The 19,889-nt window shown below is 42.1% G+C and overlaps 2 protein-coding genes across 5 annotated transcripts in view; one reads left to right on the top strand and one right to left on the bottom strand.

Annotated features, from left to right (window-relative positions):
* Positions 1 to 19,889, bottom strand: part of MINPP1 (multiple inositol-polyphosphate phosphatase 1) — a 72,310-nt gene that overhangs the window by 38,525 nt on the left and 13,896 nt on the right.
* The window catches only part of SGMS1 (sphingomyelin synthase 1), a 90,441-nt gene continuing 87,860 nt past the window's right edge, over positions 17,309 to 19,889 (top strand). For all 4 annotated transcript variants that reach the window (XM_042459192.1, XM_042459190.1, XM_042459188.1 and 1 more), the window contains exon 1: positions 17,309 to 17,507. The gene's annotated coding sequence lies outside the window, so the exon portion shown is untranslated. The remainder of the gene's footprint in view (positions 17,508 to 19,889) is intronic.

The following is a 19,889-nucleotide window of genomic DNA, read 5'->3' as shown; positions in this document are numbered from 1 at the left end:
TACACTGGCATTTACTCTGGGTTATGCACCAGTAAAACACCAGTAAAACATCCCTGAACCATGAGGGTGTGAAAGCCGGTCATACTTCTGAAATGTCAGTGAAGCGTCCCCTTGCCACTACCATCCTTGAATCATTTGTGGAGCAGCCATTTCCTATTAACAGAAACTTGGTATTAACAGGAAATGGCTGCTCCATGAATGATTCAAGAATGGTAGAGGCGAGTCGACACTTCACTGGTGTGAACGCAGCACCAGAGGAGTGCTGTGATGCCCCATGCCATGTGGTGCAGCGCATGGCACCACGACATCCTGGGGGTGGAGCTGGGGCATGCATTATATGAACACTACGCCCAACCCAGCCAAAAATGCCGGTGTGCACAACCCATATATTTTTATATTTGATCAATTTCATTTATAAATGAAACAACAATGAAACAAGTCTGTTTCCAAACAGAAAGCTCCTTAATATTACCATTAAAAAAAGCACTGTCACAACTGTTCTGAGTCTCCCCCCTTTTTCCCCCCTGAAAAGAAAATGATGGAAGAAATGGTGTAAAAACACATATATAAATGTGAAGATGTGATCATCCAGACCCTTGAAAATGTTATGAATAAGGCAGAGTGTACAATAAGATTCTTCCCAGGAAGCACAGAAAATCCTGGAAGAATTCTTAAGATCCCAATGATTACATTTTCCCTACTCCATCTGTCAGGCACAACTTGAATGGTGCAAAGTGTTGGAAATACTTCCAATGGCTGCCCAAAGATAAAATACTTTTAGGCAAGGCTGCACATTCCACCACAGTTGTGCATTTAAAAACCTATGCTGCAAGCTCCTTAATGTGCATAGGATTTCACTCTTGAACAACAGCCCTGAATAGATTTACATGAAATTAAGTGCAAGTGAAACTAGTAAACATATTTCCAAGTGAATATGCTTTGGACCAGATCTTTTAGGAAACAGGTATAGGAAAAAACTTGAAATTAGTACTCCATCAGAAGAAGAGCACCTTTACACCAACTTATCTTTTGGCAGATTCTTTGTAGTTTTGCTGAATTCTGGAGTAGTCTCATTAACATTGTTCCCTCAAGAGTACTGACTATTTGTATCACTGGCACCAGCATTATTCTGGCTGGCACATCAGAATTAATCAAGATTCATGGTAATGTACTTCCTAGCAGAGACAATATAAGTACTAATGTTCAAATATCTCCCCACCCACAACTCTCTTCTTATACCAATCTCCACTTTCCCTGGTTAATAATTCTGTTAAACTTTCTTGTCTTTATGCTATCAAAGCTTCAGTGATTTACTGCACTTTTTGAGTTTGACTTCCTGACTCATTAAATCTTCATTCATGGTAAAAGAAATACAGTAGCAAGCAGTTTTTCCATCTTGTTTTGGAAACAGCGTGTACAGTCTTGCCCCCATATCCATGGATTCAACCATCCATGGCTTGGAAATATTTTAAAAATATATCAATTCCATAAACCAAATTTGATTTTGCTAGTGTATATAAAATACACCATTTTACTATGTCATTGTATTTAATGGCTTGTTGGGGGCAATTGGCTTACAGATTGTAAACCACTTAGAGATTGCTGCTATTGCTAAGCATTTGCTTAAGCTGTCCATATGTTGACCAGACCACCCCTTTCCAAATGTACTAGAATACAATTCCCATCATGCTTTTGGAGATATGGAATTTGTAGTCCTACTATATGGAGAGTACTGGATGGGAAAAGGCTAGCTACACAGACCTATGGAAATTGTATTGTGTCCTATTGTATTAAAATACCACCTTTTGCTATTTGCTTTGGCTGTGTGCTAAAGCAATAGAATGGTTTGTTGATTTTGTTGATTAGACAGGTTGGTAATTCAGGGATGTCCCCTGGGTTTGAACAGTTAATCTAACACATGGACCTCATTATCATAAATCTTACCAAGGTTAATAGACTGAACAGGAATACCATCAAAATAGCTGGAGGTGCCAGCGGGAGAAGTCATTTCCACAAGTAATATGAGGACTTTTGCTGAAGTTGGTGCTCATTCTCAAATGCACAGAAAAGTGTAATATAAATAATTAGGAACTAAATTAGAAGGGTGTGCAGTTTATCAGTAATGTCACAGATACACAAACGCAGTACTCTGAAACAAAGCGGGGGCAGTAGCTGTGGGGAAAGCTCGGTTTTCTCAGCAGTAACATAATGCTTCTTCGTTTTGCCTTTAACTTTAAAAAGTACGGTAGTTTCTCTACCACTGAAGGTCTGATTTTAGAAATACAGTGGGTCCTCCACATTTGCTGGGGTTAGGGACACAGGACCCCAGTGAAAGTGGAAAAGCCACAAATAAAAAAGAATATATATTTTTTCATATAAGAGGACATCTGTCTAGGAATCTCTAGGTCCTTCGGTGCAACTCTATGAGCAACATCCACTAAAGGCTGACCATAGAATTGTGCTGGAGGACCTACAAATGCCTAGAGAAAACCATGGTCTGTAGTTTGGAGAGAGCTTACCCAAAACATCTATCTATATATAATAATAATATTATAATAATAAATAATTTATTTATAGCCTGCCCAGTCACTAGGAATCCGGGCGGGTTACAACAGTAAAAATACATTACAATAAAGTACTAAATGGTCCCTTCCCATAAATCTGAGACTTGTTGCAAATAGCAATCAAGTCATTATTATCTGGGGAAATTTAGGTCCAAAACACATTGCAGAAATAATTCCATTTGAGACCGCTTTAACTGTCCCGGCTCAATGCTCAGGAATTCTGGGAACTTTTTGTTTTGTGAAACATTATGCTCTTGTGCCACTATAAACTACAGATCCCAAGATCCCCTAGCATTGAGCCAGGGCAGTTAAAGTGGTCTCAAACTGGATTATTTCAGCAATATATTTTGGGCCTCAGTGCTACAGGAGGACTGCTACAGGAATTACCATTTAAAAAAATGTTCAGGAAATATTTCCGTTGTTTCCTTTGTGAAGAAATCTGGTGAACACCAAGTTTAAAAAAATGATTTAGATTCTGGAACAAGGAACAGCTTACACAATCTTTTCCAAAGATAAACAATAGCATCATGCACTGATTTTAAATTATGGAGGGACCAAACTGAATAATATCTGCAGGCTCAGGGGAAAGCCATCACAGTGGCTCTCTAATATCCCAGCTTGCCAGACCATGTAATAGAGATCTCAGCAGCCACTCCACTTACTCACCGCTTGAGCCATTGCTAATGAAACACCAGAGAGGTAGGAGCAGTGATAAATGATCATTTTGTCTCTAAAGAGTCTGGATCCCTAGTTTTGTTATAAGATATTCTGAAGATCTACAAGTGGAAACAACATGTTAATCAAATAAGACAGTCAAATGTGTGGTAGATTCTGAGACTGCATTTAAATCTATTATTCAAAGCTCAAATATTGAAGAACCTGACATACCTGAAGGCAACGCAATGGATGCAATTACTCTCATTTTGAGAATTATTAAATCACACTGCAGGTTGCTACAAAGTAATCTAATAATCTTTGTGAAAGAAGACTGACTCATCCTTTGCCCCCTAAGCAGTGTAACTTGGTACATATACTTTATACTGATGTTCTTTTGTAAGTAAACCACACACCCCACTAATTTAATAGAACAATATCTAAAGGCGATATCTAGGCAAAATAAAGTACCAAGCGCTAAAGCCTGACACAGGGATTATATGATATAGCCTTGTTTACTTCCCTGTTACAGGGATGAAATGGCAAGCAGCTTGAAAAAGATGCAGTGTTGTAAGTAAGAGAGGGTGCAGAAACCACTGAACAAGAATTTCACTAGTTTATATAAACTTATAAGAGTATAGAAAAGTTACTGCTTCAGCCTATGATTCTCAGAGTCCCTCAGGCAGCAGAGCCAAAAATGTAATTTCTCCAAGGTCAGAGACTTACTGTGGAGGAACTTTAAAAAATGCAGGTCCTAATCCAATCATCTTCAAAAACCTCCAAGGATACTAGTCTAGTGAAATATTATTAAGAACAGTATCTGTCTGCGGTGGACAGTCAGTAATTTCAGTACTGTACATAATATGATGAGTTGTATTTGTGTGTTTGGATTTGGAAGCAAGCAAGACATACAGAGATATTAGTATACACAAACCAAAGCAATCATGTTTCTACAGTGGTCAAGTCATGCAATGGACAGTGTATAATCTGGAAAGACCACTGACTGGTTGAACATTATTCCAAAACCAAACCATTTTAGGATAGAGACACATCGACAATACAGTTCTTCTCTCCACCCGACTTACCGCTTTTATTAAAAATGTTGTGTTAGATCATCTTCAGGGCCCACTGCTGTTAATCTGGTACCAAACAACCCACAATTTGAATGTAGTCCCTGATTTGGAAACACCAACACAATCCTGTCTCAAACCCAAAGGGTTTGAAGCACCACTCCAGACAGAGCAGCCAAAAGTACAATTCAGCAAGACAGAAATGAACACAACAATGTAACAAATAAAGCAACGGATTAAGACAGGTGTTTGGAGGTGAAGTCACCTTTTTATTTTGTTTTATGGAAATAATTAACATGAAAAATCAAGTAAAGAGTATGCATACAGCTAGGAAGACAAGGTGCGAATATGCCAAGAATGGTCCCATCACAGGACTTTTTCATGGATGCTAAGCTTATGCACTTGAAATGAGAAGGAATGGTAGTTCAAAACTTACCACAGTACTATCCCTCCTGTATTAAAGGCATCTAGAGACTTCCCTTGTTTATAGTCCATATAAAACAATGGCATTCAAATTTACAGAGGGGGAGAAGAAATAAAACACAAATAACCATCTCGGAAGAAAGATTTGATTTGTGATTACTATATATAAAGTACTCATGTATAATTCTAGATATTTTAGTAAAAAAAATTGACCCCAAAACCTGAGTCGACTTATCTATGGGTCAATGTAAGTTGTGTACTTTAACTCTCATCTTGGTGAAAGGCAAGAGTGTCCTGGAAGAACTGACTCCCTCTCTTCTTTCGCATCCATCCAGCCTTTTAGATGAGCATATCAATTATGCCTGCTGGGATTTTGCACATTCTTTGGCACAGGGACGTAGCAAAGGAGAGCCAAGGGGATCGTTCTTGGGGTCCGGACTTCCCAAGATAAAATGAATAGTGTGTGCTGCTGTGCTGCTGCACCCAAGCCCCATTATAATGGTGGCACTTAGTCTGGACCCTCCCTTCCCAAAATCCTGGCTACGTCCCTGTTTGGCATTGCTTTGCTTCATCCTTCATCCATTGTTATGTCCTCCTAAATATTATCCTCAACTTATCCATGGGTCATATCAAAATCCATAATTTTGGCCCCAAGTCCTGCCCTCGATTTATACATGAAGTCGACTTAGAGTCGAGTATGTACGGTATGAACAACCAAACGCTGCAAGATTAGTATAGATGGACGTTTCTACTTCTTCAACTGAAATATCTTTTAAATCTCTCTTTACTCACTTCCTATATTCTTTCATTCCTCTTGATCAGTAATGAAGTTCCACATTGCTAATTTGCAATTTTTTGATCTTTAATCCCATCTCTCTTTATCACTTCACAGCTATCATTTATTTTTAGAGTTCTTTAGTCTGGATCTTTATTGCTTTGAGGGTATCCATGTAGAACTCTTAATATTATTCTTTTTTAAAAAAAGAAACACCTTTTATTAAAAACCAAGGTGACAAAGAAAGGGAAAGGTCAGAATGAAGAGCAGTTTGCATTCCTTTAGTGTGATTGTGTGGGTGCAAATCTTGAAAATGAAATCCTTATTTGCTTGGACAGAACCAAAGCAACAGAAGATGCTAAACATGGGACTTGTTTTGTTGTTAGTTTGTTGGAGGTTGACACTTCCAATCAGAATTACAAATAGAAGCTATGAAATTTCTCTGTTGAGACTATTGCAAGCAAACCAATCTACGCATTAGGAGAAACAAACATCTTTTTTGTGAAATAACACTTCCCCAAAGTATGCTTGCAAATAATATGAAAGATACATGCAGTAAGCAGAAAAACTATTTGCACAGTGACTTAGTATGGCAATTTCCCTTAGGCTATTTTTGGGTTTATGATTCAAATCCTGTCCTCCCCCTGGGTTTGTAGCTTTGGGAAGAGCTATGACATATACCTTGTGTGCAATAAATTCTTGATATTCCCACTTATAACAATTTCAGATTCCAAAATATACTCACCTGATTCCTTGGAGAGACAGTGTATTGGACTAATAGACAAATAGCCATTATGTTACAGTAATATGTTCACCAAATCTAGGATATCTACATTTATTTATAACAGTGTTGCTCAACCTTTGGCTCTCCAAATGATAGGACCTCAATATCTATTTATGGTGCTGGCTGTTGCTTCCAAGAACCGAAGTCTAAAACATTTGGTGGGTGAAGATTTGAGAACTACTGCTTTATTCAGTATGAGCAGAACCTCTAGACTGGGCCCAGCCAGGAAGGGATCCCAATAATGCCAAATTTTAGAGCAAGGCTGAACAAAATGTAGATCAGGATTTGCTGATTAATATCTGGGCGATTTTTAACAGACTGGCCAGGGTTTTTCACTGCTAGTTTTCTAATAGCAGCAACAACTTATACCTCGGAGTGAGTTTTTGTGAGTTAGGTTCTGGCTATTGATCACTAGGCTGGGCTGAGCATGTGCTCAAAGGCAATCTATTCCTTCATTTTCATATATTCACTCATCCTGAGCCACTATTTTACACCAGTGTGATGGGCCTCAGAGGTCTAGTAAAAACAAAAAGAAGTTCCTGCAAACCTGGTCTGCCCTCCCAAAATTAGATCAGCCATCACCTTAGGAAAAACATTGTAGGAACTTCAGAAATATTGTAGTTGGATATTGCTTTAACTGCAATGGCTCAATACTACGGAATTCTGGGATTTGTAGTTTTGTGAGATATTCAGCTTTCTCTACCAGAGAGCTCGGGTGCCACAACAAACTACAGATCCCAGGATTCCATAGCACTGAACCACAGTTAAAGCAGTGTGAAACTGCATTATTTTAGCAGGACAGATGCAGCACTAGTGAAAGTTTACAGTACTCTATTTTTTTTCACAGTTAAGAGAGGAAGTGACCCTTTCACATACCTGTGTGCTGGGATTCCTCTTTAACATAGCAACATCCTATGGAATCCTGGGATTTGCAGGATAAGGAGGGGCACGCAAAGAACTAAGAGAGTCAGCATGGTGTAGTGGTTTGAGCACTGGACTACAACTCTGGAGACCAGAGGTTTCAAATCCCTGCTCGGCCATGGAAACCCTCAGAAGAAGGCAGAAAGCAAGCCTCCTCTGAATAAAAATCTCATGATAGGGTCACCATAAATCAGAATCAACTTGAAGCCAGCCACACAATAATGTAGAATGCTCAGACAAAGAGTTCTAATCTAGTCTAATCAGATTACAAATCATATGATCCCATAACATGCAGCCATGACAATTTATTGTGGCACCAGAGCTCTGCCATTGGATATGTCTCACAAAACTGCAGTTCCCAGACTTTCCTTGCATTGAGCCAGGACAGTTAAAGTGGTCTCAAATTGGATTACTTCTGCAGTGTGTTTTGGACCTTAGTCTCAGAGTTGCTACAACATCTCTCTGCATACTGATTCTACAGACTAACAAGGCTATATCTGAGTTTTTGTTGTTGTTGTGTGTGTCTTTGGTCACTATCACATTATGCCATTATAGCACTATTAATCCACTTTTTTTCTTTCTTTTTTTGCTATGGCTGCCTCCTGTGGAATCCTGGGGCTTGTAGTTTAGTGAGCCCTAAGAGCTCTCTAGAGGAGAATTCTTTTTTTTAAAATACATATATTATTTTTATTCAGACAGTTTTTCCAACTTGACAGCTCCAAATTGTAATTCCCTTTTATCATTGCAATAAAAGAAAATCTAAAAAGAAGAAATAAAAAAGAAATAATAACAATTCAGTCCCTTTTGTTTCATTCCAAAACAGAGTCACATCTCTTTTAATTTATCCAGTTCTTCTAATTCTGTTCTTCCTTTCTTCTCCCAGCAAGCAGGTAATCAGTTGCTTCATTTCCAACCAACACACCTACTTAGAACATTTTAAAAAAGGAATCTGCTCCCATGCAATCATGTTTAGAGTGTTCCATATATGCAGAACAGGAGCATTGTAGGAGACAGAAGACTTAGGTAAGATGATGTAATATTGATTGGTTGCTGTCTGGGGCCCTGTTTTATAGTCAGAGTTGTGAAAGAGCGTACTTTTCTCACACTTTTAATCCATGCTTATGTGTACTGCAATTGTAGCCCTAATCCCTTTTAGCCTTTGTGTGAAATTGTGTGATTCATGCAAAATATAAGGGTGTGATCTTGTGTAGGTAATACCAGTGAGATGTTCCTGGGTGAACAGCTTGTTGACGGTGACTATCCCACTTGCATAACGGGGTGTTGTATAGCTGCAACATACCCGTATTGTAGTTAAACTTCATTTATTCAGTATCAATGAAACTTAGTGCTCCAAGACTCTCATCTAAACTTAACCTTACCTTTTGATTCAGTAGCAGTCACCTGTCCCACTGGAAAGCATGCAGAGGACCATATAGTCATGTTTACAGTATATATGTAGGATTTATGAGGCCCCTGTTTTGTACAGGACATCCTGTTTTGGGGGGTCCTAAAGTGGAATTATGGATTGGAGTGATACAGGACATCCCAAATCCCATATTTGAGAGTGAGCACAAGGCACACTTCCACAAGACCAGCCTCCAAGGATAATGGATCATGCATGCAGTTATCAGGTCTTTTGCATGACATCGCCATTCCTCTTCTGTCAGACCTGGATGACACCAAGCACTGGGATAAAGTTCTCATTTCATAATGGCTGAGCAGTTTGAGATCCTTGTGAAATTTCAATTCATGAAATCGAATCTCGTGAGAGGCCTCCATTCCCATAACTTAAGACGGCTTTCTATAGTTCTGCTCATTCATTTTGTACCGCTCTGCAGCAAATCTAGCAACCCTAGTATATATGTCTGCCATACCTCCAAGACCACGCAAGCCATCAGGACTTGTCTGGCAAGTTGGGGGTGCGCTGCTGTGTCTGCTTTCTTTCATCAGACTAGCTGTATTGTTTTATTGTTTTAAAGATTAATCAGGATCATTATGGGTGAAGGTGTGGGTGGATGTGTGAATGTCTTAGCATGGGAATGTGGATGTCATATTGTGGGTTTGATGGTTGAGTGCAAGCTGGGAAAGAAGTTGAATAATATGTACGTTCTTTGTTCATTTTTTTGTCTTTGTGTGTTAAGAGAAATGTGTTGTGTAGGTTATGTATGCTATGTGTTTATTTTTTTGTAAAAAGAATATATATATATATATATATATATATATGAGAAATTTGCTGGAGTGCCCCTTTTCATTGAGGGGCAAAACTTGTCATTGCCCCCAAGTCATGTTGCCTTTTCACTATTGAGTGAGTGCAGTATAAGTTCCTTCCAAAGCAGTTCTGATATGCAGTCATGTGGGTGTGATCATGCTCCTCTCCCCCTCTTCCCGTACTTTCATTATTCTCAAGCAGGCTGTTTTTATTTTATTTTTATCTTTCAATTGCTTTTCTGGTCAAGCAGTTGTGCTAAAAATGAATAAAAACAAAACTAAACACAGACTAGGAATGGGTAGGGCAGAGAGAAGGAGCTATGGACACCAGTGTGAGGAAGGCAGGCAACAAAACAGAAGCCGCACCACCACACTTTTGAAGAGCTGTGCAGTAATAATTGTCCCCAATTATTGTTTGTTTGCATTTGCTAGCCTGACAGGATTGTCCTGCCTTACTCATTTCTGTGAAATGTTTAACCTATTGCATGGTTAGTTAAACTTTGAAATGTTAATTATCTGAAACTTGTTGTTTTGTATTTCACTTCTTTTGTGCCATTTTCCCTGAGAAAAGTGACATCCAGACAAAAAATGCTGCTTCTGCTGTTGAATATAGGGGCTGTTAACTAGATGCTGCAAGCAAAATGCCAAACTTTCTAGAACCTCCATTCTTAGTAGAAGTATACCTGTTGAATATCTGTTAAAGGCACAGAAGAAGCTCTGTGAGAAAGAAGAGTGGTGATGAATATAGGTCATGGGCTGCAGATTGCAAACCCCTGCTTTACAAACAAAGAATCTAAAAAGAAAACCACATCTTCTGTTTTATCTGTATAAAGCAACTTTGAATGGAGTGGTTTTGAGTGGGAAATTAGCAATGTACAAGTCAACTGTTTCAAGACCCACCACATGATTTGTATAATAAGAAAATAATGTACGCCATCAATTGTGGCTGCCCAGATTCGAGGAATTAGAACATGAAACTCTGAGAGACAGAAATTCTTGCTGCCTGGACAGGGAAAGAGAGTAAGGAGGCGAAAAGACTGAATGGAACAATTGTTGTTTGCTTTAATGTTGGTTCTGACTTATGGTAACCCTAAGATGGACCTATCATGGAGTTTTCTTGACAAGATTTGTTCAGAGAGGGTTTGCCTTTTGCATTCCTCTGAGGCTGAGAGAGTATAACTTGCTCAAGGTACATTAATTTGTAATTAAATAGAAGATTGAGTAAGATCTTTAAATATCTCTAAAATCATATATAGGTAAATGTCATAAGAAAAAAACAAACAACACTTTCTGAACAATCCTCTTGCAAGATCACTATGGGTTGTCAGCCCTGTTATTTCCACAGACCCACAAATGTAAAGTTTTTCAATCCCAGGGTAGCTATCTCATCTTGATGTTGACAGATAGGTTTCATTCGCCTCTGGAACTTGTTGCTTCATTCCCCTCAACATCATGCTTCACGCCCTCATATTCCCCCATATGTGCCTGCATGCGTTTTGGGATCTTCTGGGGAGCTACTTCTTTGAATGCTTTGTATTGTTTTAACTTGCAGTTTCAAATGTTGTTAGCCACTTTGAGTCCCTGTAGTGGAAGGAAGGCGGGATATAAATAAATACAATAATAATGATAATACTTTTCAGTTCAGTCCCACCACCCTCATATATACTTATATTGGGAACATGGACGAGGGCCTTTTCGATGGCTGCTCCCAGGCTTTGGATCTCCCTTCCAAGAGAGGCTAGACTGGCCCCATCCTTGCTGTCTTTCTGCAAGGCAAACGAAGAATTTTTTGTTTCAGCATGCCTTTGAAGACTGACTTCTCAAAGGGAATAGACCTTCCATAATCTGCTGTATTGTCTATTTGTTGTTTTCTTTTTAATGTCTATGTTTTGAACTCATTTTAACTGTATTGATAGTTTAATTACATTTATAACTTTGGTATGAGCCAGCGTGGTGTAGTGGTTTGAGCGTTGGATTACGACTCTGGAGATCAGGGTTCAATTCCTTGTTCAACCATGGTAACCCATTGGATAGCCTTGGGTGAATCATGTACTCTGAGCACTTGAAAAAACTGTTATAGGTTTGCCTTAGAGTCACCATAAGTCAGAAACAGGTCAGTTAGGGTTATGGCAAAGGCCAGCATGGCTGAGATGCTTCTCAGTCACTGTTTGACCCACTGCTCTGTTGCTGCTCCCAAGGTGACTGGGTGCAAAGGGAGAAGCTTCTCCCCAAGGAAGAACTCTCTATCCTCCTTCGCCAGGATTAGGGATTCCATATCCCACCTGTAGGCGGGGCAATCCCGCTTTTGGCAGTGCCAGCCCGGTCCCGGTCCGGTTTCACGCCAAAACCGGGACTGCCCTGCCCGCGGTCACCTCCCCACCCGTGCACACCTTCTTTGTGGCCGCGGGGTCCTCCAAGGCCTCGCTGAGGCCTGGGAGGGCTCTCTGTGGTCGGAGCTCCGGCCTCAGAGGCGCTCCCTCCCGGGCCCCAGCGAGGCCTTGGAGGCGGCTCCGCGGTCGGAGCTCCGGCTGTGGGGTCCTCCAAGGCCTCACTGAGTCCTGGGAGGTCTCTCCGCGGTTGGAGCTCCGGCTGCGGAGACGCTCCCTCCCGGGCCCTGGCGAGGCCTACATATCAAAATGTAGGACTTTTTATATAAAAAGTCCTACATTTTGATATGTTGTCCTACATTTTTTCCCGGTTTGGAGGTCTTCGCTTATGGCACCCCTAGCCAGGATGGACATGACTATCCCACACAGCTTCAGGTTGACCGCCCCCCCCCCCCCCCAACACTAAAATTGTTTCTTCTGTTACCTCCTCAGCCTGTGTGATGAAAGACAGCAGACACAGTAGTGCAGCTCCAACCTATCAGCCAAATCCTGGTAAAGCTCACAAAACTTAAGCAGAATCCAAAATGTGAAAGCTTTTTTGCTGCTACTTCCCACAGCCAACATATGCTCTAGCTCAGACCTGCACAACTTGGCAGTATGTGGAGCCAAAGTTAAAATAGGCTAAACTTCTTCGGGCCACAGATAGGTTTTAATTAAATAAATAATATTAATATTAATTAATATTAATTAGAATTAATTAATGTTAACATTAATTAATATTAATTAGAATTAATTAATGTTAATTCCATCCTCCTCCTCCTCTCCCTGGCCCTGTCCTGTGGAGAAAGCTGAGCGGTACAGGAGCCTTGCCTGTCCTTCTACTCCTCTGCCCAGACTTCTACTTGAGGGATGAGCATCTTCCTCCTCTGTTGCCTGGCCTTCTCAAGTGAAAGCCAGGAAAAGGAGAAGCATTTGCATGTCCCCTTCCTCCTCCACCACCTGTGCTTCTTGGGAGAAAGCCGAGCAGCAGAGGAGCCTAGAAGGCTGGGTGTTCACCTGTCCCTCTCCTCCTCCACTGCCACTTGGCCTTCTCCTCAGGACAAAGCAGGGCAGTGGAGGAGCCTTGCAGGGCAAGCATTTGGACCTTCCCTTCCTCCTCCTCAACCTGGCCTTTTCCTTGGGAGAAAACTGAACAGTGGAGGAGCCTTGCAGGGCAAGTGTCCTCCTCCTCCTCGTCTGGCAGAGGAACCTTGCAGGGTGAGGATTCACCCTTCCTCCTCCTCCTCCTCCTCCTCTGCATGACCCTTTTCCACAGGAGGAGGCCAAGTGGTGGAAGAGCCTTGAAGTCGTTCACATTCTCGCAGGCCTCCCAAAATCCCTTGGCAGGCCACATGCGGCCCCCGGACCATATGTTATGCAGGCCTGCTCTAACTCCTCACTCCGTTCAGTCTGTCTCAGAATGGCACCATAGGAGTGAGTTTGCATGGGAAGACGAAGAGTGGGCGGCACCACCATACAAAGTGATTAATGAAGCTGCATGGTGGTTATAAGGGACCCTAAAAAGAGAGGTTTCATGCAACCTCATCCCCGCCATTGTCCTAAAGGTTCCTGGAGCCCCTTGTCTTTCTTGCACTCCAATATTTGACTGAAGCCCCCTTTTCCCTCACTGCCCCACTGGATCTTTCCACACACATCCCAGGGAGGCAGTACTACTTACTTTGGGAATCACTGCTCTAGAAAAAAGGTCCAAACTGGAAACAATTTTTGGTGTTTATGTAAGATGAAAAATTAGATGTTTACTATGGAGATTATCAGATGGGGTAAAGGACAGAATGGTCCTGTCCTTACCCTGTCCTTATTGTATGGCTGCTAAAAGATTTTTAGATGACGTGTGTCATTATCCGATCCTGAAGCTGTCCTTATCGTGCAATTCCAATAAGATTTTCAGATGATGTCACACTTATCCTGTCCTTCTCCTGTCCCTCGAGTGGCATGGTCCTGTCACTTTGTGGGTGCCGCTGATGGGAGAGGGATGGGATAAGTGCGGACATGATAAGGACAACTTCAGGATAGGATAAGGATGGGAGCGATCCCTCTTTACCCCATGTGATAATTTCCAATGTCTTCACTGGCATGCAGAGGAGTAATCATTAATGCTTAGTGTTTATAAAGAGCCTAATATTCAAAGCATTTCACATATATAGTCTTAATAATTCTTGTAGCAGTGCTAGCCTAAAATATAGACCAATGTTATATTATTGCTTTCATAAAACAGAGTGAAGGGCTGAAATTGAGAGAGTTATGACCTGTTTGATGCTAGCTGACAAATTGATGGCTGAAATGTGATTTGAGCTGGAAATACTGCAGCTTACCACCTTAGCCACTGTACTGCATGAAATTCCTAAAAACAGGTTAAATTGTTTGGAGGTATGATATATAAATCATATAGAAGCAATTAGGAGAGATGTTGTTGTATACCTTCAAGTCCTTTCCAACTTATATTGACCCTAAGGCAAACTTTTTGTGTGGTTTTCTTGGCATGTTTATTCAGAGGGAGTTTGCCATTGCCTTCCCCTGAGCCTGAGAGAGTGTGATTTGCCCAAAGTCATTCGGTTGGTTTACATGGCTGAGCGGGGAGTCGAACTCTGGTCTCCAGAGTCATATTTCAGTGCTCTACACCATGCTGGTTTTCCATTATTATTTGCATATCCCTTATGTACAGTAGTGTGAGCGTCTGTGTGTTGATTGCCTTCAAATCATTTCTGACTTATGGCAATCCCAAAAATCTATTTGGTTTTCTTGGCAAGTTTTGTTTAGATTTTTCATTGCCTTCCTCTGAGGCTGAGAGTATGTGACTTGTCCAAGATCAATCAGCATGTTTTCATTGTAAAACAGGGATTTGAACCCTGGACGCCAAACACTCAAACCACTAGCCTACACTGGCTCGACAGATCATATTCATGTCTGTTCTAGATTTTTTTCCCCTCTGTTCTGTTTTGCAGAATGAAATGAATTCTTTCTGCTATAATAGTTGGAGCAATCCTTTCCCCAACCATGGTCATGCAGAATATGCAAAAGCTGCCCATTTTGAGAGAAAGGTGAGATAGAAATCAAATAAATACAATAAATCATAAATAAATGTGAACAAACAGTTCAGAAGAAGTGCATTGTACAGTTCTCCAAAACGGGTAAATGTTAAAATGGAGGTTGGAACTTTTGAGTTGCTGGCCTGAAGCTCAGAAAAAAAATCCTAAGTAGTAACCATAACAAATGCCTGTTACGCAAGTGCTTAGACTCCAAAGTTCAAGGAATTAATAAACCTTTAGACCCCAACAACGTGAGGTTAAGGAAGAAACGTAAAATAAGAACAATCATGAGGGTGGGCTTACAACACAGAAGGAACACAAATATACCACAGTACATAAAGAACAGGTCTGTAGAAAATTGGTTTTGCCACCCTGGGATTTCATAACAAAAGGGTATGATTAAACTACTGTATTTTTTAATGAAGAAAGCAAGAATTAAGGCAACTTCAGAGTCAAACAGGAACTGTCTATTAGCAACCAAAAGACTTGAGTACAAACAGGCAAGGACTTTCCCATCAGCTATTTATGTTTCCTTATTAGGGCAAGTTACAACATACTAGGAAGGCAATATCCAGTTTTCCTTGTCACTTTAATATTTACTGGTTTTTGTCTGTCCAGGTGTACTCTTTTCCACTTGGTATTTTAAAAACCACCTCTTATAATGTGTACCTGTATAGATGTCAGTACATTTGATATGGCTTTTTAAAATGAGCAAATGGGGGGAAAGAGATTGTACATGGAAAGAAACAAAATTTTCATGAATAAATATGGGGCAAGATCTTTATAGTGGATCTTATATGACCCTGATGAAGACAGAGGCCCTTTCACACTACACAATTACAGCACTATGCCCTGCCCTGGCTCAATGCTAGGAAAGTCTGGGAACTGGTTTTGTGAGACGTGTCCATTGGCAGTCTGTCAGAGAGAGCTCTGGTGCCACAATAAACTACAATCCTCAGGATTCCCTAGCACTGAACCAGGGCAGTTAAAGTGGTCTCAAACTGGGTTATTTGTGTGTTTTGAACTAACTGAAAAAAAGAAGAAGTTGACAGCATGGTAGACTTAACTCTACTTCCTCAGATGCAACAGATTACTGCACCATGCTCTTATAGTGCTGCTATTCCACTTTAACTGTTCTGACTGCCACCTGTTGCATTCTGGGATTTGCAGTTTAAGGGGGCCATTTAGAATTCTCAGTCAGAGAGTTTTTTGGCCTCACTGGACTACAAACCCCAGAATGCAACAGGAGGCAGTCAGAGGAGTTAAAGTGGAATAGCAGCAATATGAGACTGTAGTGTGGTAATATGGTCAGTGTCTGCGACATTTATATAATTAAATGTCACCACAGATTACAGCACTACTCTTATTGTGCTGCTATTCCACTTTTAACTGCTCTGTCTGCCTCCTGTTGCATTCTGGGATTTGTAGTTTAAAGAGGAGCTCTTAGGCCTCACTGAGCTACAAACCTCAGAATGCAACAGGAGGCACTCAGAGCAGTTAAAGTGGAATAGCAGCACTATAAGAGTGCAGTGTGGTAATGTGGTCCGTATCTGAGATGTTTATAATGATTTAAATACAAATAAATATAAATATCACCACATATTACAGTACTACTCTCATAGTGCTGCTATTCCATTTTTAACTGCTCTGGCTGCCTCCTGTTGCATTCGAGGATTTGTAGATTAAAGTGGGAGGGTTGATAATTCTCAGCCAGAGAGCTCTTAGGCCTCACTGAACTACAAACCCCAGAATGCAACAGGAGGCAGCCAGAGCAGTAAAAGCGGAATAGCAGCTCTATTATGTGGTCATATGGTCAGTGTCTGAGCCGTTTATATGATTAAATGTCACTACACTCTTATGGTGCTGCTGTTTCACTTTAAACTGCTCTGTCTGCCTCCTGTTGCATTCTGGGATTTTCAGTTTCAAGAGGGGAGGCTTGATAATTCTAAACCAGGGCGCTTTTAGGCCTCACTGGACTACAAACCCCAGAATGCAACAGGAGGCAGCCAGAGCAATTAGCAGCAATATAAGCGCATAGTGCGGTTATGTGATCAGTGTCTGAGACGTTTATTTGATTGAACGTCAGCACTGTCTAAGGAAATTACCGCACTACATGACTACAGTGCTGCTATTCCACTGTAGGCGCTCTGTCTGCCTCCTCCTGTTGCATTCTGGGGCTTGTAGTCCAGTGAGGCCTGGGAGCTCCCTGGCTGAGAATCCTAAATGCCCGCTCCATAAACTACAAATCCCAGCATGCAACAGGAGGAGGAGGCAGCCAGAGCAGTAAAAGTGGAATAGTAGCAGCACTATATTAAGAGTGGGGGAAAAAACCCTAAGACTCTTATGGGTTCTATAGTCCCTCAGTCTCCATAGGTGAAAAAATAAACCCAAGCCAAGGCCACCTCAGAGTTAGTTCCTGCTTGGAGCAGGCGGGGCCTGGGGGCCTAAAATGGCGGCGGAAGAGGAGGAGGAGGGTGATGATGGTGGTGGTGATGATGACATGGCCCTGAGTCACGTGTGTCTGTGTTTGTGGGGAGGGAGGGAGGCAGATAGAGAGGCATCGCTGCCTGGCTTCCTACGTCGGCGCCCGGGACCCCGCGGGCCTCCCTCCCTTCCGCCTCCTCCATTATTGCCTCTGGCCCAGTGACAGCAGCAGCAGCAGCAGGAGGAGGGGAAGAGGTCCAGGGAGAGGACGGTAAGGCTGCCCCTCCTCCTCATCCCTCAGCCCCTGCCCTTTCCCTTCCTCCCAAATAGACCCTAAAAGCCTGGTGGGGTTTCCTTTTTTATGCAGGAGGAGATTGATTTTGTGTGTTGTAGTGTTGTTGTTGTTGTGTGTCTTCTTATTTGGAGGTGAACCTTGTCCCTGTTTTCTTATAGAGTAGGAAGGGAAGGGTCTGGGAACCCTGAAGCCCTATAGTGAGGGACGACTTAGGGAGCTGCTGGGGGTGTTGAGCCTGGAGAAGAGGAGGCTGTGATAGCCCTGTTTAAATACTTGAAGGGGTGTCATGTATTGAGGAGCGAGCGAGCTTGTTTTCTGCTGCTCCAGAGATTAAGACATGGAACAGAAGGTGGAAGCTGCAGGGAAAGAGATTCTGCCTCGACATTAGGAGGAACTTCCTGAGAGTCAGGGCTGTTTGATAGTGGAATAGATCATCTTGGAGTGGAGTGGAGTCTCCTTCTCTTTATGTCTTTAAGCAGAGGCTGGATGGCCATCTGTCACAGGGGATGCTTTGATTGAGAGTTCCTGCAGGGCACAATAAAGGGGTTGGGCTGGATCAGGGCCCTTGGGGTCTCTCCCAACTCTATGGTTCTATGAGACCACAAGGGCCACCCAACCCCATTCTCCCATGCAGGAGCTCACCATGAAAGAAGAGGATTATTTTATTTATAGTTATATGTTATTTTATTTGCTTCCCTTGAGGCTGAGAGAGTGTGACTTGGGGGGTTGTTTTTTTTAAAATGGGTCTCAGCAGGGCTGCATCCACACTGGAGAAATAACCCACTTTGCCACTGCTTTTAAGCATCCTGGCTCAAGGCTAAGGGATTGTGGGAGTTGGAGTTTGTTGTGAGGCCCAGAAGCTCCCACACAAGCATTCGAGGTAGCCTACTTTACAGGGTTGTTGTGACGATATTAAAGTAAGGTAAGGTAAGGTAGTGGAGGGGAGGGGAGGGAGGGAGGGATGCCAGAAGCCCAGCCAAGAGAAGAGCTGGGGGTTGTGGGGGGCCAAGCAGGGTGACCAAGGCATCCTCCTTTTCCCGAACGCGGCCTACATTTCAGCTTTCTGCCCAGGAGGCACTCCAAAGTGCCCTCCATTTTGAGCAGGTCCAAAATACATTGCAGAAATAATCCACTTTGAGACCACTTTAAATGCTCCATCTCAATGCTAGGGGATTCTGGGGACTGTAGTTTTGTGAGACATTTAGCTTTCTCTGTGAGAGCGAGCTCTGCTGGTGCCACAATAAGCTACAGTTCCCAGGATTCCCTAGCGCTGAGCCAGGGGATTTAAAGCGGTCTCAAATTGGATTATTTCTTCAGTGTGTTTTGGACCTAGGATGCATATTTCTATGAGTGTTCCTAGCATTGCTTTTGGAATGTCCTCCATGTTTCTTCTGATTGTCCTACATCTCCCAATGCCTTGTCCTCCTTTGCAGTTATGACATCTGTAGGTTAAGTGAGTTGTGGTGTAATGGTTTGAACTTTGGACTGCGACTCAGGAGACCAGGGTTTGAGTCTCTGCTCGGCCATGAAACCCACTGGGTGTCCTAGCACAAGTCACACTCTCTCAGCCTCAGAGGAAGGCAATGGCAAACCTCCCCTGAAGAAATCTTGCCAACAGAACTCATTGATAGGTTCACCACAAGTTGGAAACAGACTTGAAGGCAAACAACATACACACACACAAAGAGGTCCCACTGAGTTCAAAGAGGATTATGGTCAAGTCTTCATAACATTACAGAGCAGAGGAAAATCCACGCTAGGAAGCGAACAGGAAGGCCATGGGGTGGTCTAGTTGACAGGAATCCAGCATATGGTTAAAGCTTAAGGCCAATAGATTATAAGAGGTATTAGGTCAAAAGTGTGTGTGTGTGTGCCTGCCTTCAAGTCACCTGTTGACTCATGGCGACCCCATGAATTTCACAGGTTTTTCTTAGGCAAAGAATATTCAGAGGTGGCCTTGCCAGTTCTTTCCTCTGAAATACAGCCTACAGCACCAGGGATTCCTTGGTGGTTTTCCATCCACACATCAACCAGGGCTGGCAGTGCTTAGCTTCCAAGATCAGATGGGATTTGGTGCCTTTGAGGTATTAAAGCCCTATGTATGTACAGTGCTTTCAAGTCACCTCTTGATTCATGGCAACTCCATGAATTTCACAGAGTTTGCCGAGGTAAGGAATACTCAGAGGTGGCTTTGCCAGTTCCTTCCGCTGAAATACAGCCTACAGCACCTGGGATTCCTTGGTGGTCTTCCATCCACACATCAGCCAGGGCTGGCAGTACTTAGCTTCCAAGATCAGATGGGATTTGGTAGCTTTGGGGTGTTTTAAGCCCTGTGTATGTACTTTCAAGTCACTTGTT

This window comes from Sceloporus undulatus, chromosome 3, assembly GCF_019175285.1.
Source record: "Sceloporus undulatus isolate JIND9_A2432 ecotype Alabama chromosome 3, SceUnd_v1.1, whole genome shotgun sequence".
In the NCBI taxonomy this organism is placed as follows: domain Eukaryota; kingdom Metazoa; phylum Chordata; class Lepidosauria; order Squamata; family Phrynosomatidae; genus Sceloporus; species Sceloporus undulatus.
Note: the sequence above shows the minus strand (reverse complement) of the source record. Positions and strands in the feature narration are given on the sequence as shown.